Genomic DNA, 16,367 nt, shown 5'->3' with positions numbered 1-16,367 from the left:
TCAAATTCTCACTTCTCAGCTGGGAGATGCTTCAAGGGAATCTGGGGAGAGGGCTTTCCTTCACTTCCTGTGTCCCTGAAATACTCCCTGTCTTTTCCTTGCACCAAGTAACTCTTCTTTCTCTCTGAGCTCACATGATTGTTTCAACCTCACACTGAAGCACAAGTTCATCTCCTATCTGAAATCTTAATTGCTAGGTCTAAATTTGTCCATTGGGGCTGTTACAACAAAGTGCTATCACTTGTGGACTGGCGAGGTGCTCCAACAGTTAAAGCATACCCTCTACTCCTCTAGAGCAGCTGATTTCAGTTCCTAGCACCACCCGTGTTGGCTAACAGATATCCCCACACGCTATCTGGACTCCACAGGCACCTTCACACATGTGGGATACACATACACATACCCACACACACAAATGCAAATTAAAAATAATAAATCGTAATAATTATAGATTTGGTAAGAAAAGCAAGAGAATTTTATTTTGTTTAATAGAAGTTTGAGATCAAAATGCAAGCTACTCTCATGTGACAGTAAGGAGAAGTTAGCTCCCTGTGGCCTGTCTGAGACAGTGGTACTCAACTCATTCATGAAACCTCCGATTTCATACCATCACTCCTCAAATATCACCTCATTTAAATATCTCTGTAAGGGTTGATTTTAGGCAAGAACAAATATACATATGTTGGTGAGGGTGGAACATAAGCTTTCATGGCAATATCTTAAACATTGAATAAATTTCAACTTGAATAAGTAACATTATACTCCTCAATAACAGTTGCTTTTGGCCTTAGAAATCAACTTAAATTTAGAAGACATAAATTTAAAAGGGAATTTAAAGAACATTTATACTAATCTAATCCTATATTGTAGTAACTGTCACCACTGCCATCATTTCCCATCACTAATGACACGCTGTGATATAATATTCAAAAGTTTGTGTCATGAAATGGAATTAGGACCTAGAAACACTTGCTGGTAATGCCAATGTATCGGGGAAGGATACTGTAGTAGGTATAGCATGAATGCATTTTAACATTAGAGGATCATAAAAACCAATGATTGTAATTAGATTAAGGTGTAATTCTAGAAAAAATATGAGGAAGATTATGAATCCCTAGGCTGAGGATACCAAAGTGTATTGACCAGGAATCTATATTTGGAGCAGTGGTTCTCAACCATCCTAATGGTTTGACCCTTTAATATAGTTCTGCATGTTGTGGTGACACCCAATCATAAGATTTTTTGTTCCTGCTTCATCATTGTAATTTTGGTCCTGTTACAAATTGTAATGTAAATATCTGATATGCAGGATATCTGATATATGACCCCAAGAAGGGTCACAACCCAAATGTTGAGAACCACAGATTTAGAGGATGCAGAGTTGTTAAGGAAGACAGCAGAACACACAGTCTCCATCAAAGTCTGTGAATCATTGAGAAAAGAGAGAGGAAGCAGGATTTAGGAGAGCTGCCCAGGGCTAGAGCTCTTGGCTGCCAGCTAAGAACCACAGGACTACCCTAATTCAGGTGCCAGTCTCAGCCTACAGGTAGTTTTGCTTGTGCTTTTGGCCATCTCTGCCTGTACATCAGCTTTCCCACAGCCCTTTCCTTGGGTTTATTTCATTTGCTTAAACAATTCCCAGAACTACAGGAAACAGGTTTAATAGTCTGCTATACAAGTGCTATAAAGGACAGGAATGGCGAGAGCCATAGAGTGAGTGTGGTTGAAGCATTCACAGCGCATACTCTCTGTAGGTACACCACCACCCAGGACTTTCCACATGGAAACTTCCAGAAGTCTATCCTTTCTGATTTCAATAGTGACTTCATTGCACTGACTTGATAAAAGCATTGAGAAACATCAAAATGAGGTTCGACAAAGAGAGTGTGTTCTGATGACTGTGAACTGGAAGATCCAGGCAAGGTCTCTTTGGCCACTTTGTACACACGGCCAGCACCAACAGTGTGAAGCAGGCAACCTCTGGAAGAAGGAGTCTAAGGACCTCTTATAACACAAAGGGAAGTCAGAGGATTTATGGAAAATTCAAAGTTCAGGAACAGTTAACATCTCTATGACATTCCTGGGAGAAGAAAAATTCTCATATCAGGGAGGAAATTATGAATCAGGACCTACAGATGAGAAACAGATTTATATAAAATACTAGCTAATAATATGTTTGTGTATTAAGTGCAAAATACATATTGTTACTAAAATGGATCAAATCACTTTGATGGATGAAAATTTTATAGCTCAACCTACAGATTTAAGTTATAAAAGTGGCCATGTTCTAATTAATTGGTCATAAGCAAATTACTTCCTTTCTTGGTTTGTTCTCTCACCAATCAGAAGAAAACTCCTACCTGCTTGAAGAATACTTAAGTAGCATCAGTCAATATCCTAACTACAAATTAAATATTCTAGGTTAGGACAAATAGGATCAACATTGAGATGAGACCAAAACTCAAATTACCTTGCCCAGATATTTAACTTCAGTATACTTTAGAGTTTTGTTGATTAACTATAAAACATGGGTGATACGTAACTAGTGCACAAGTTTCTTTGCACCATTGCAGCAAAATAGTGTACATTCAAAAACACGGGCATAGCACTTCTGGATGGGTTTAGAACATGTGAACCTCAAACACAATGCTTGCCCTTTTAAAGGAACTAAAACTCCTAGAAAGGACTGAGCAAAAGCCGATGAGGGAAGGGCTCTATCATCTCCCAAGGAGATAACACTTAGCCTGTCTTATCTGTATTACACCTTCCCCTGTACATGAAAGAGGCGAATATGCTATAACTGGCGACTGGGATCAGATGCAAAGATGAATTTGTGCAATCAAACATTTGCTATGTTCTTTACTGACAGCAACTTTTCCCTGCATACATTCTAGTCACTTTCCTATAAGTTACTCCATTTAGAGGACTTTCCTATGTCTTGTTAGTTTTTCAGAAAATTCTCTGTTTTAAATGGCCATAGCTTCTTCTTTGAATTTTTCCTGTGCACACGAAAATTATCAACTAAATTTTGTTTTGCTCTTACTTGCCTTTTAGTTCCGTTTACGGCCCAAGTCACAGAACCTCAGAGAAGTTTGTTTTCGCCATGGTGGAACATCATTACCCAAAATACCCTGTTTACTCCTAAAGCAACAACTGACATTTTGGAGGCATCAGAGTCAGTCAAATAAAAGAAATTTTTGTATCAGCCTCCCAAATATCTGCCTGTAAAGTGTGGTCGGTTAAATAAAATTATTACTAGAGCATGCACACTGGGAAATGCAGTGGGGTGGTCTTTCTGTACACTGTGAATATGTGTTGCTCTCATTGGTTGATAAATAGAGATGCTTTGACCTATGGCAAGGCAGGATAGAGCCAGGCAGGAAATCCACGCAGAGACACAGGAGAAGGGTGGGATCTGGGATATGCTAACCAACCACAGAGAAAGCAAAGCATACAGAAAATGAGGTAACAAGCCACGAAACACATGGCAAAGCATAGATAAGGAATGTGGATTAATTTATATGTTAGAGCTAGCTAATAATAAGTCTGAGGCATTGGCCAACTATTTACAAGTAATATTAAGTCTCTGAGTGATTATTCAGGAACTGGTAGGGAGGAGAGAAGCCTCCACTTGCAGGGAAACAATCAAATTGCTCCAATTCACTATTCCATATAGGATTTTGGAGTCTGTCATACTGGTAATAGTATTTGAAATCTAGGAATTTTTATTTTTTCTGACATTTCTATTGCAAATGAATATATCATGCTAGTGTTTCAAACTGTTCCTTTTCCTTCTAAACAGTGTATCCACCATCAAGACTGCACCTAGGAGAATGAAACCTTTTGAGAATAAAAGAAACTGACAAAGTTATTGCATGCAGCTGAAAATTGACCCCTTTGTTTCCTTTCTCCACCCAAGTTGCAAACTTATTTTCCTGATAATATTGTTTACATTCAGGGAAATCTGGGGAAAATATGTGAAGTTTTTTTTTTGAACAATCAGCAGATGGTTCATACTCTGGGCCAGAAATTGTACTTGTAGCCTATTTTGTTTTAATCATGGTTTGCACTTACTTCCCACTGGATAAGATACACATACAAGTAGTGAGAAATGGGGAACTAAAATGCCATTGATTCTGCCCAAGCATTCATATTCTGAGCAAATTCTTTGCTGTTTCACTAATTGTAACTATAACAAACTTTCCAGAGGAAACCAATCTGCCATCACGAGGTCTCACAGAGTGACTATACTTCGCATGACCTTATGGACCTATTTCCTGCCTTTGGAGATAGTCACACTGCATGTTCAGTAGAAGGATTGATTGTAATCCAAGTATTCATGCTGACATCAGGACCACGGCAAAGATATTAGTAACTACGACTATTCCTCATTTTGACATTCCATTATAGATTGAATTTGACTAAGAAACTCACATTTTCATCATAAATAAACTATTTGTTCACAATAATTATTTTATTCTCAAAATAATTTTATAATTGATAACATCCTTAGTAATCAGGACAAGATGAAAAATCTAAACATAAAAATTAAAAATATACTTATGGAAAAATTCCAGTCAAGAAATTGAACTATAAATAACCAAAATGGACCTGCCTTTATAATAACTGAAAACTTACATAAATGCTTCTGGTGATTTTATGCTTAGCAACATCTCGTGCTAAAAAAAAAAAAAAAAAAAAAAAAAAAAAAAAAAAAAAAGAACAACTCTTCTATTCCCAGAGTGAATGGGCTTTCCAGGCACAATTAGATGTTATGATTTGCAATACACAGGAACTGACTGGCATAGGTACATGGGTCATATTGCACATGAACAAAGCAGAGCCTCCACTGAACAATAATTCTTGCCATTGCTTTCAGCCAAGAAGTCAAGTGTCTATCAAGAAGCTTAGGAAATACTGTGCACTGTTACCTGGCTTGGAAGGGCCTTATGAGGATCTCCTCACCACCTGCACTTCTATTTTAATAACAGACACTCCTCTTGCCCTCAAGAGGATCATGGCCTAGCTAGACTCACCAACATTTCCAGGACAGCTGGAGTACCATCTCAACAGGTGACCTCATAGAAAGAACTCCAAAGTCAATTCAAGCTCCTAGAAGCAAATGACATCACAAAGTAGCAGATTTTCCCAAGATCACAGATCAAGAAACTTTACTCTGTCTCTCTCTTGTCTCTTTTCGACTCTCACTTGCCCTAGGGAGAACATATTTTTAATACAAGTCTTCCTCTCTTCTCAATCCATCCTGCTCAACCTCTGATCATCTGGGAGGGGCTTTATTTCAACCTTGTCTCTCTTATCAGCCTCACTCTTTTCCTAAGAGAGGCATGATTTTTATAGTGCCTTACAACAGTTGTTCAGATTTTTGTCATGTTAACTATCAGTCTAATTGTTAGTAATGCCAGTATCTCACTAATATCAAAAATATGAATTGCATTCATCTCTGCAAATATGATCATCAAGCAGACCTATGGTAGCAGAAGGATGAATGAAGGGATGGCATCTGTGACCAGACAAGAATGTCCTGCTGTTCTTCCTGCAGGTGAGATCCTCGGGCCTAAGAAAAAGCTCGCGCAATGTTTTTTGTTTATGGACTATTCACCCCCAAAACAGTCACCTGTAGATAAACAACCACTCTACAAAGCGGAGTGTGCACAGCCCTGTGAGAAAAGGCTGCTTACTAAGAATTCTATGACACGGAGTATTTATTTTATATTTGTGAACAGAAGACACCAGCACTACCCATCAGACAATTGAGATTCAACCTCTTTATTGGACTGGCATATTCACAAGGTTGGAAGATGAATTGAATTGAATGAGGCAGTATGCTTACATGTGTTCTTTTCAGTGTATTTCCTCCTAACGCAACTCTCACTACTCAGGTCCTGAACTGATTCTTTTCCCCACAGCCACAAATTTAGCTTTTACTTTAAGATAATTTACACTGAAGTTTTCAACAGAGAAATGAATGGTTTCGGAACACTCCATGGAAATATATGTCATTTAGGCATATTAGGTTTTTAAGCTAATGATGAGGGAACAATAAATATAGGAAGGACTCTCCCACTTTCTGCAACATAGAAAATCCCTCATGTGTGTATAAGCAGCCCCAGAGTAGGACATGAGACTATTCCGGACACTTGGCACCTGGAGTGAACACTAAATGAATATAAGCAAGCCTAGCAATTCATTCATTTCCAACATACATTTCACTTTCTCAAAAATTATTATACCTTACAAGCTCAAACTCCCTTTTCTCTTTGTACAATCAATTTTCACAGTTTAGTATTCTTTACTTTTTTCTTTATTTTTCTTTTCACGTTTAAAAGCTCTTGGTACTAGTTGCTTCTTCACCTCTTTTGATCTTCCTTATTTCAAGAAGTCTCCTTTGTATTTGCAAAGTTATTAAATAAAATGTATGTTCTCTGTTAATCTGCCTTTGGTTTATTCAATCAGACACAAAGAACTTAAAAAGAATAAAGACAAGATTTATTTGTTTTGCCTTGTTTGTTTTCCTTAATACTTGGCACATAAGAGAAAACAAAACAGTTTTCTGCAGTGGAGTGTCATTGGGTATACCAACCACATCCCAGGACAGGCCTCACGCCCAGGAAGAGATAGCCGACACAACACAAAACAAATTCTGTGGTTTGGGGTGTGTGTGTGTGTGTGTGTGTGTGTATGTACCATTGTTTTACATTTTTTTTTTTGTTTTATCGGGTTTTTTGTTTGTTTTGACTTTTTTAAATTTGCAATTATATTTATGTACAGAAAACTTAGCAGTATACGTTTAACCCAGTTTAGTAGCAAGGTCTAAGGCCTTGCCTTTTCCAGTTTGGCAATTTAAGTTACAAATTTGGGACCCAGGACGCTGCCTCCCCAGTGGCTGCAGATCTCATCAGAGTTAACCTGTGTGAAGGTGGCAGTGGAATATGTCCACCTGTAGAACTGACCAGCCTGGCCTTTTCCTTGATGATGCAGTAGGGGACCCCCATCTTCCAACACAGAGCAGGCAGAAAGACCACTAGCTCAATGGGGACTACATTGTGGGCAATCACCACCAGCTGAGCCTTCTTGTTTTCCACCAAGGTGGTGAGTGTATTGCCCTCTGCTCGAAGGACAGGTGGTCTCTTACTTGGGACATCTTCTTTGGCAGCAGCTTTCTTCTCAGTCCGGGCCAGCTTCCTCTTTGTCTCTGGCCTGTACTGGTGGGCAAGCTCAAGCAGCTGTGTGGTTGTTTGCCGACCCAGGGCCTGGGGGAGCTGGCTAAAGAAAACTTTGAGCCACTTACAGAAGGAAGGCCCTTTGCCGCTACAGCCTAATGTAGCTGGGCCATTTGACGAAGTCTGTGAGATTTTGTTTTTGAGCTGGAGGTCCTGCCCAGTGCCGAAGTTCTAAGGCCTTTTCTCAAACAAAGGATTCATCACCTTTTTGGCCTCCTGTTTCTTCACAACGGTGGGGGTTGGGGCCACCTTCTTCCCCCATGGCCTTCCTTTCCTTGAGCATCTTGCTCGGCTGGAAGAGAGAGAAAGAAAAGGGAATTGTGGATAATAAGTAAGCAGCCACGGAGATCTTGACTTTTTTTTTAAAGCTCATAGAAAGAACATAAAGCCCGGTAGGAAAGGAGGCGGGGAGAATCAAGGAGGAATGGAAGAGGAGAAAATATGATCAAAATACATTATATGAATAAATTCAATAAGAAAGCAATAAATTTGGGATTGTCTATTATTATTAATACTTTTGTTTCCTGCTCACTTGCTCTAACTAAGGCAGTAGTAGCAGATTTGAAAAGTAATATAAATCCCAAGCCCATTTAATGACTTGTATTTCCTTCGGCACTAGAATTCCTCCAAAACGAAAGCTGAATCTAAATATGTGAACCACGAAGAAATTGTTTTGGTGGAAACAAAGCACTTCAGGAATTCATGCTGCAGCATCACTAAGGCAGAGAAGCCTAAGAAATTGTTCTCAGGAACCAAACTTGGTGCTGCTGAGAGACCAGCTGCACAAGCAAATCAGAAGGACCAGCCTCTTTGTGGGCTGCGCTCTCTGCCTTCACTTCTCCGGAAGGGAGCATGGGAAGACGCCCTGTTCAACATAGATTTTAAACTGCCTTCCTTTAATCCAATGCCATGGTTTTCTGACAACCAAAATGAAACTTATCTAGAAAATTTTGCTTCACTGAATTAGATCATTAAAAAAAATTATATATAAGTAATCAACATTTAAATGAAATAGTCGCAAACCATATGGTCAATACAAAATCCAGATATTTTTTTCAGTGTCAGGAGACTATATTTTAGTCTAATCAAACAAGTTGATTGTGCCTCTATTCCACAAAAAAAGGAAGAGTGGTTATCAAAAATCAAAACAATGATAGTCTTTCTTTGACTACTAGTGTGTTCATTGCATCGAGAAGACACAATGATCAATAGGCATTATTGCAGCGTAGAGTATAAATGTACAGCAGATGTTATACAAAAGCAAAGCGAGGTAAAACTTCAGCCTCATAATCCCACTATAAATACGTGTCAGCAGAGTCTCTGCCTCTCTATACTCCACAGAAATCTGCAGACATTTACCCTCACAAAGGAAAAGGCCAGATAGCTTTATGTGTCTCACCACCAAGAACAAGGGAAAGCAGAAAACTGTCGTTGTCCGTCTTACCTGAGATAAAGAAACAGAAACTCAGAGCTAGAGCACCAAGAAAATAAAATTACGGATAAGGAATGACCAGGGGAGTCTCGGGTATAGGAAAGAGAAGGATTTTGAGAAAAGTCTGAGGAATAAGATGAAAAAAAAAACATGAATGTTTCTGTCATTGAGAACTGTTCTGTTTTAGAATGCTTGATGAGTTTAAACCAAAAAAGAGATTGGGAAAGGAGACAAGAACTTCATAAAACCTACTCCTTTGATTAAAAAACAAACAAAACAAAGCTATAAAATATGGGAAAATATCCCAGAGAAATTGATGAATCTGAAGACTTAAAAAGAAGCTTCAAAAGGCACAAACTCCAATTATAAAGATAATTACAAAGCAGCCAATGCCTTGGAAGTTGCATCTAATTAGTGCTTTGCCTACTTAATTAATGTTATGGTTGACAGAACAGATATTTTTATTTAGTTGCATATGGCTTATTTGCTTTTAATTCTTAGCATGCCATCACTGCATTTCCAAAAATCATAGTAAGTAAAGTAAAACAAATATTGCCAAAAGTCAAATTTGCTGATTTTCTACACTTTTAATTAAAATTGAGATTTTCATTATAATTTAAATATTAAGATAAATGCAACAATTCTTTCAATGAGACTTGATTGAAACATTATTAACAAGGGTAATTCTATCAAGTATCTAAAAATAGAGCATGTATATATGATGATGAAACCATTTAAGAATTTTCAACAAAACTACGATAAAATTATCATTGTCATTTTTTTTCTTTCAGTGATTTGCCTGCCAATCCAATTAGGAAGTCAAGGTCCAGTCTCCTCCCTTTAGGCGAGGGGGAGGTAACAATTGAAACCAGCATAGAACATTTGGGACTGAATGGTTTGTTTTAGACAGCATGTAGCTGATGGAAATCTTTCTGCTGGAACAACCAACCAAAAAGATTGGAGCTAGAATCTGGCTGGCTTAGGCAGGGGAATGGGGAGAAGAGGAATTAAGACTGTATCCTGATATCTTCAAAGATATCAATTTAGACTCCAACATAGTGCTCTTAAATTTGAATTTCCATGCAACAAAGGTTTTATTTAGCTACATGATAAGAGGTCTGAATACAACAATCAAGTTGCATTTTGTATTTTAAGTCACCCACTAGTGATCAGAAAAATAGAAGTTTACATTCATACACATGCACATGCACACACACACATACATTCACACACACACACACACATGTATGAAGGCACATGCAGGCTAACTGTTCCTTCCGGGGGTGGGACTTAAGAATCAGAATAAGACCTTTGCACTGAGACCAATACTTTACCTAACCAAATTAAATTTCAAGGCTGAGGAAATGGGCCATGGGTAAAGTGTTTGTTACATAAACATGAGAACATGAGTTTGGACCTGCTGCACCAACTTAAATGTCAGGTTTCATGGTGCACATGCTAAGCCCAGAACTAGGAGGTGAAGGCAAAAGAATCTTGGGAGCCGAGCTAAAAAAGAGTGTTCAGGGTTCAGTGGGGGGGGGGGGGGTCCCGACTTAAACAATGAGGAAGATGACTGGGTGTCAACCTGTGGCCTCCACACATGCCTCCCTGGGTGGCCACACCTGTGAGCCCACATGCCCATATTCAGACACACACATAGACACAGAGAAAGAGAAGGTAAACAGAGGCAGAGGGACAGAGGACACAGAGAGTAGATAAATTTTATTTATTTACGGGGTCTTTTCACCCCTGACTCTAGTTATTACAACCAAGTGATTGATGGAAAGTATGGAAGGTCAAACTTGCTACACAATTTCTCTGATAAATTTAAAGAATAATTAAAATACTTTTCTGGATGTGGGGACACATACCTTTAATCCCAGGACCTGGAAGTCAGGGGAAGGTTGAGTTCTTAGTTCAATGTCAGCCTAGTCTAGAGAGAAAGATCCAGGGCAGTCAGGGCTACACAGAAAAGCTCTGTCTCCAAACAAGAAGTAAACAAAAAAATCCAATGCATATACATTTTTGCAATATAAAATACAATGAGGAAAGATGGCAAATGGTATTAGCTTGAGGTTAGCCTCTGTTCCAAAATCTGAGTTGAATAATCATGTGGTGGTTTAAATAAAATGGCCCCCAAAGAGAGTGGCACTATTAGGAGGTGTGGCCTTGTTGATGTAGGTGTGACCTTATTGGAGGAGGTGTATCATTGTTGGGGTAGGCTTTGAGGTCTCCTATGTTTCTGACATGACCCAATGAGACAGTTCATTTCCTGTTGCCCATAGGACTCTCAGCTCCTTCTCCAGCACCGTATCTGCCTGCATGTCACCATGTCCCACCATGATGATAATGTACTAAATCCCTGAAACTGGAAGATACTCCAATCAAATATTTTCCTTTATAGAGTTTCCATGGTCATGGTGTCTCTTCACAGCAATAGAAATTGTCTGTATTCTGTCAATTGTGTTTTAAATAAACGCTGATTGGCCAGGCAGGAAGTATATAGGTGGGAAAACCAGACAGGAAGTAGAAATGATACAATGAGAACAAGAAGATTCTGGGAAGGAGGAAGTTGATTCCTCCCACTCCTGCCCAGACCCCGAAGCAGCAGGATGTGATCTGCCCCACTGAAAAAGGCTTGAGCCACATGGCTAACATAGTTCAAAATAGTGTGTTAATATAAGCTACAAGAGCTAATAAGTAGCCTGACCTAATGGGCCAATCAGCTTTATAACTTATAGAGATCTCTGTGTGATTTTCTTTGGGGCTTGCCAGCTGTGGGGTACCGGGCAGGACAGAAACCCCAACAAGCAGGCCCTGATCATGTTACAGAAATGGAGTAAACTTAGAAAGTAAAACTACAAAATGTACAATTTGAGAAGAAAAGGAATACTAGGAAGTGGAATGGAACTAAGTCCTGTTTTCAAGGAATTGAACAGATTAAGAAATGAATTAAAGGAAGTGGTGAACTCAGGGAAAGATCCCATCCAGCCCAGTTTCCAACTTGTGAAAAGGAATTGAAGAAAAGCTTACAGCTCATGTGGTGGTGCATGCCTTTATTCCAAGCACTCCAGAGGCAGAGACTGATAGATCTCTGAGTTTGAGGGCAGCCTGGTCTACAGAGCAAGTACCAGACAGCAAAGCTTAGGCAGTAAAGGTAATCATTGAAAACAGAAAGCTGATGAAGACATAAATGAACTGGGGGTCATGTTCTAGCCCCAGAAAGCAACACAATTTGGTAGCTTTGAACACATTGTTCTGGCTTTAGAGTTCAGGACAAAAGGCACTATGGAATTTGCCTTCAAGTGATACATTTTTCTAAGTTTTTCTAATATCAATAAAAACTCAAGAGTCAAATATTGGGATAAAAAGCTGATAGATCCAAAGAGTGATAGCAAAGAAGGAACAATCAGCTGGCCGTAATTCTCCATGCTTCCCTGATTGAAAAGGACCACAAAACTCTCTAAGCCCTCCCTGTATCTTCCTGGGTCCTCCTATCTGGTCCTCCAAAATCTCTATGGCTAGTTCAGGTTGGCCAATTGCTGATTTTGCCCTCTAATTCAATGTAAATTTTACTGCCAGTCTCAGAGTGTCAGTGAGAACAAATAACCTGAAACATCTGAGTCTAAGGAAAGCCACTGAAGCCAGGCATGTGTCAGGGATGTCCCTGAATGGAGGCTTAGAAAGGCCATTTTGTGTGAAGTTGAAGAGTGGATTGCCTTGGAAACCCCAAGATGTTGGAGATACCTGAGTCATGGGATACCTGCTGAGAAGAGCTGCTAACAGGGAGTGGAATCAACCCAAGAGAGAAGCGTGTTGTAGTCAACAAAGCTGAGAGTTCTAAGAGCATTTTAGCAGCAGACATGGAGTTGTGGAGTTCGGAGGTTGCACCAATGGTTTGATTTGGTATTTCCTCACTACACTCTCTTCCCTATGTTCTGAATGGTAACGTATATCTATTATATGTGAGAAATATATGTTCTGTTTTTGATGCTAATTTTACAGGTGATTACAGTCAATATTGCATGACTCTCAGAAGAAACTTCGAACTTTAGATTTTTAAACTTTTAGTTTGTGATTGCTATAGACTATGGGGACTTTTGAAGTTGGACTGAGTGCATTTTTTCCGCAAGTCTTTGGGAGCCAGGGAGTGGAATATGGTGGTTTGGAAGAAAATGATCCCCCAAAGGAGTGACACTCTTAGGAGGTATAGCTTTGTTGGAGAAAGTGTGACTTTGTTAGAGGGAGTGTGTCATTGTGGAGGTGGGCTTTGTAATCTCTGTTCAAGCTATACTCACTGAGACAGATCATCTCCTGTTGCCTGTGGATCAATATATAGAACCTCTCAGCGCATTCTCCACTACCATGTCTACCTGCATGTCACCATGTCCTACCATATGATAGTGGACTAAACCTCCGAGACTGTAAGCCACCCAGTGAAATGTGTTCCTTTATGAGTTTTTATGGTCACAGTATCTCTTCACAGCAATAGAAACAATAAGACAAATCACTAGCTTTTTATTTCTTTTTCTTCCTCCTTGTGGAAGCCGAAATGCAAGCACATTTTCACCTTGTCTGATGGTCAGAGAGTTTGGAGATTTGACAAGCAAAGTTGCACCTCCTAACTCAGGAGGTGATTGCTTGGTTCTTTTGAAATGAAGATAGCTCAGTCTAGTAAGTCCATGCCGTCCTAAAAGGTGGTGAAGATATGTAAATGTACTTCTGCTCCTTATTTAGTAAATATGAGATCACCTAGGGAAGGGCGGTCTTCAGAATACATGACATAGAGCACCACCTAGACTACAGAATGCTAATGATATAATGTCTCAGAGTGATAAAGCCATTGACTGTTTGAGTTATCCTTTGTATCACACTAATAAAGTTTTTTGTTACCTTCTTCTCCACCCCCCTCATTTATGTTGGATATAAAAGCCTTGGAAAAATAAATGTGGGTGAATTTCAGGGTTTCAGTCTCTAGAATGCCCTCCCAATATTTTCTATGTTTTCTGTCTTATTATTTTTATGTGTCTTCACATTCTTTACTTATATTTCTACAATTCCCACACTCGTACCCTGGTAAGAAGTATTTTTGTAGAGGCTGCTCCTTGACACTTTCTCCTTTTCTTTTGCCTCTTCCTTTTCTTTCTTCCTACCTTTTGTCCTTCCACATGTATACAAATATCAAAGTACTTCTTTCTTTGTGTGTATCTCCCCCCTCTATAGATGACTCCTCACCCCTTCTGATTTCAAGATAAACTAATCCATGTCATCCCTTGGATCCAAACTTCAGAACTACATCTCCATGGCTAAGGCTCAGCATGGGAGTACTGGGGGAGGATTTAGTTCAGTACTTTAGGAGAGAAAAGCAAACAAGTTTGAGTGAGGCCAGAACTTCAAGAGATCAGAGCCATTGAAAGGCTAGGTTGAGATCAGGCATAGTGGCCCATACCTGTAGTCCTAGAATTTGGGAATAAGAGGCATCTGGATTGCAGCAAATTGAAATCTAGTATGGTCTACCTAGTGAATTCTAGACCTGCAAATACCATGTGAAGAGATGCTGTCTCAAAATGGGGAGGGGAGCTACTGTAGGTGAATGATATGTGAACTGTTTATAGCTAGAATTAAGGATTTAGAGAAAAGTTCAAACTCTGAGGAAGAGAAATTTAAAAATCACAAAAGTAAAGAGTGGAGTGAGGTAAGATAGAGACATGAAGACTTGTTGGAGACACCAAAAGATAGAGGCATCAAAGACCAGAATCAAAACTTTAGATAAAACCAGATATACCCAAAAACTCTTGGTTTCTTATATCATCAAATCTGTCAAATAATTTTAATCTATTGTAATTGCAAAAAGAAAGAAGGAAAAAAGGAAAGAAAGAAAGAAAGAAAGAAAGAGAGGAAAAGAAAACCCAATAGTCACTGATCCACAAAAGAAAATACTCTCAGAAAGAGTCCCTTCCATATTCGTAATGCTAGAAAATGAGGAATGGTATAAACACCATCAATGACTGTTGAAAGGATTGGGTGCCTCAAATGTCTTACTTTCTTACCGAGAAATGATGCTATATATTTCCCATAAATCCTTCTGCACCATGGTCTACAGGGTGGTCTGCCTGTAATTTCTATTCTTCTCATGCTAATTTTATCCTGTGTCACGGTTTTCATTTCTCTGCTTCAAGTAGTCTGAGGTACTGTGACTACCCTCCCTGCTTTGATTGACAGTCTTTTTCTCCTCTACAGTCTTACTTAATAACCCCTTTGGCCAGTCTCTATAAGCAAAGTTGGCCTTCCAATATTAGATACAAGGTCTGATATAAAATAGAATTCATTAAATTCTATTTTATGATTCTGATATCCTCCTGATCTAAACATTACTAAATTTCTCTTCAAACTTCTATTTTTAAATATTTGCATGTATACAATGTGATGTTTTGAAATGAAATTCAAGCCTAAACTTGAAATTGATGTATTTCATATGTCCCTTATACTCGTACGCTGAAAGGTAATTATACAGAGTATTTGTTTTGACTAATCACTGGAAGTCAGATCTGTAAATTTCCATTTACAGTAACATGTTGTAACTGGACAGAAATCTTTCTTGATTCCTTAATTCTGGAAGGAATAAATCTTGCCCAGAGATACAGAGATAGAGGCAGTTCAGGAAACAGTCAGTTTAGTAAAACAAAGTGACAATGCACTCCAGAGACCTAAGAAGACTGTCTCTGGTCTACTGACTCATGGCCTGGCATCCTACTGGGTTCTGAGCACCTAAGAAGTTTATTACAGTTCCTTCCCTTTTGTGATGTCATTGTTAATGTCCCCACCTTTTGTGTTCAAATGTATTGCACTTGATTTAGGACCAAGATGGCTGTGTAGATTTTCTCTCCATGCTATTAGCATATTCACGGATGTGCATGAATGGCTGCTGGGAGTGTGTCCTAGAACCTTGATCATTGATGCAGTGCGAACAATCTAAGGATGCTAACCACAAAGAGCATCAACTACCTAGAGACACAACCACTATAAAGCAACTGCTGTTTCCATAGTTCATGTACCCAGCTCATCCACCATACTGTACTTGTCTGTAGAAGGGGTGTGTGTGTGTGTGTGTGTGTGTGTGTGTGTGTGTGTGTGATACTGTCATGATATGCCTGCCTAACTGCCTGCTATCAATTTCTTTCCTCAAAAAATTAAGACTCAAATCTTTCAAGGTAAGAACAATGAGTTTGTTCTACAACAAATTCCTCCTGAAGTATTCCTTATGACCTTCTGATCTTCAGGGTTATCAGGAAGGAATGAAGATGCCCTACCCTCTTGGATTACTAACAAAAGGGGGCCCAGATCTTTTAGGTAAGGACTGAAATTCTGGGAAATCTTGTCTTGATGCATCCAAAGTCCAGAATTTGGCTATCTATAAGTAAGATTCTAAAATTTGGAAGTATTGGTTAAAAAAGAAAATCTCTTTTTATGCTCAAGGACCTAACCAAAAAACCAATCCCATTTGCAGTTATTCCACAAGGAAGGCAGAACAGTGCAGTCAATAACCCGAGCACCTGGGAGCATACTGACCACAGTGTCGTTTCTCCTTCACTAGTGTTGTGGCTTAGGCAGACCTTTCTATTTAAGAAACATCACATAGTCTCAGATAAGAAACTTCCTAGTGGAGCTATATATAGGCATGGCTGTTGAGAATA

The 16,367-nt window shown here is 39.1% G+C and overlaps 1 pseudogene; it reads right to left on the bottom strand.

Moving 5' to 3' along the window:
* Positions 1-6,808: 6,808 nt before the first annotated feature.
* On the bottom strand, positions 6,809-14,767 carry LOC121463274 (annotated as a pseudogene).
* Between the last annotated feature and the right edge of the window lie 1,600 nt (positions 14,768-16,367).

This window comes from Microtus oregoni, unplaced genomic scaffold (genome assembly GCF_018167655.1).
Source record: "Microtus oregoni isolate MIOR12 unplaced genomic scaffold, Mior012 000026F_ref0000081, whole genome shotgun sequence".
Classification (NCBI taxonomy): domain Eukaryota; kingdom Metazoa; phylum Chordata; class Mammalia; order Rodentia; family Cricetidae; genus Microtus; species Microtus oregoni.
This window is presented reverse-complemented; position numbering and strand designations above follow the sequence as displayed.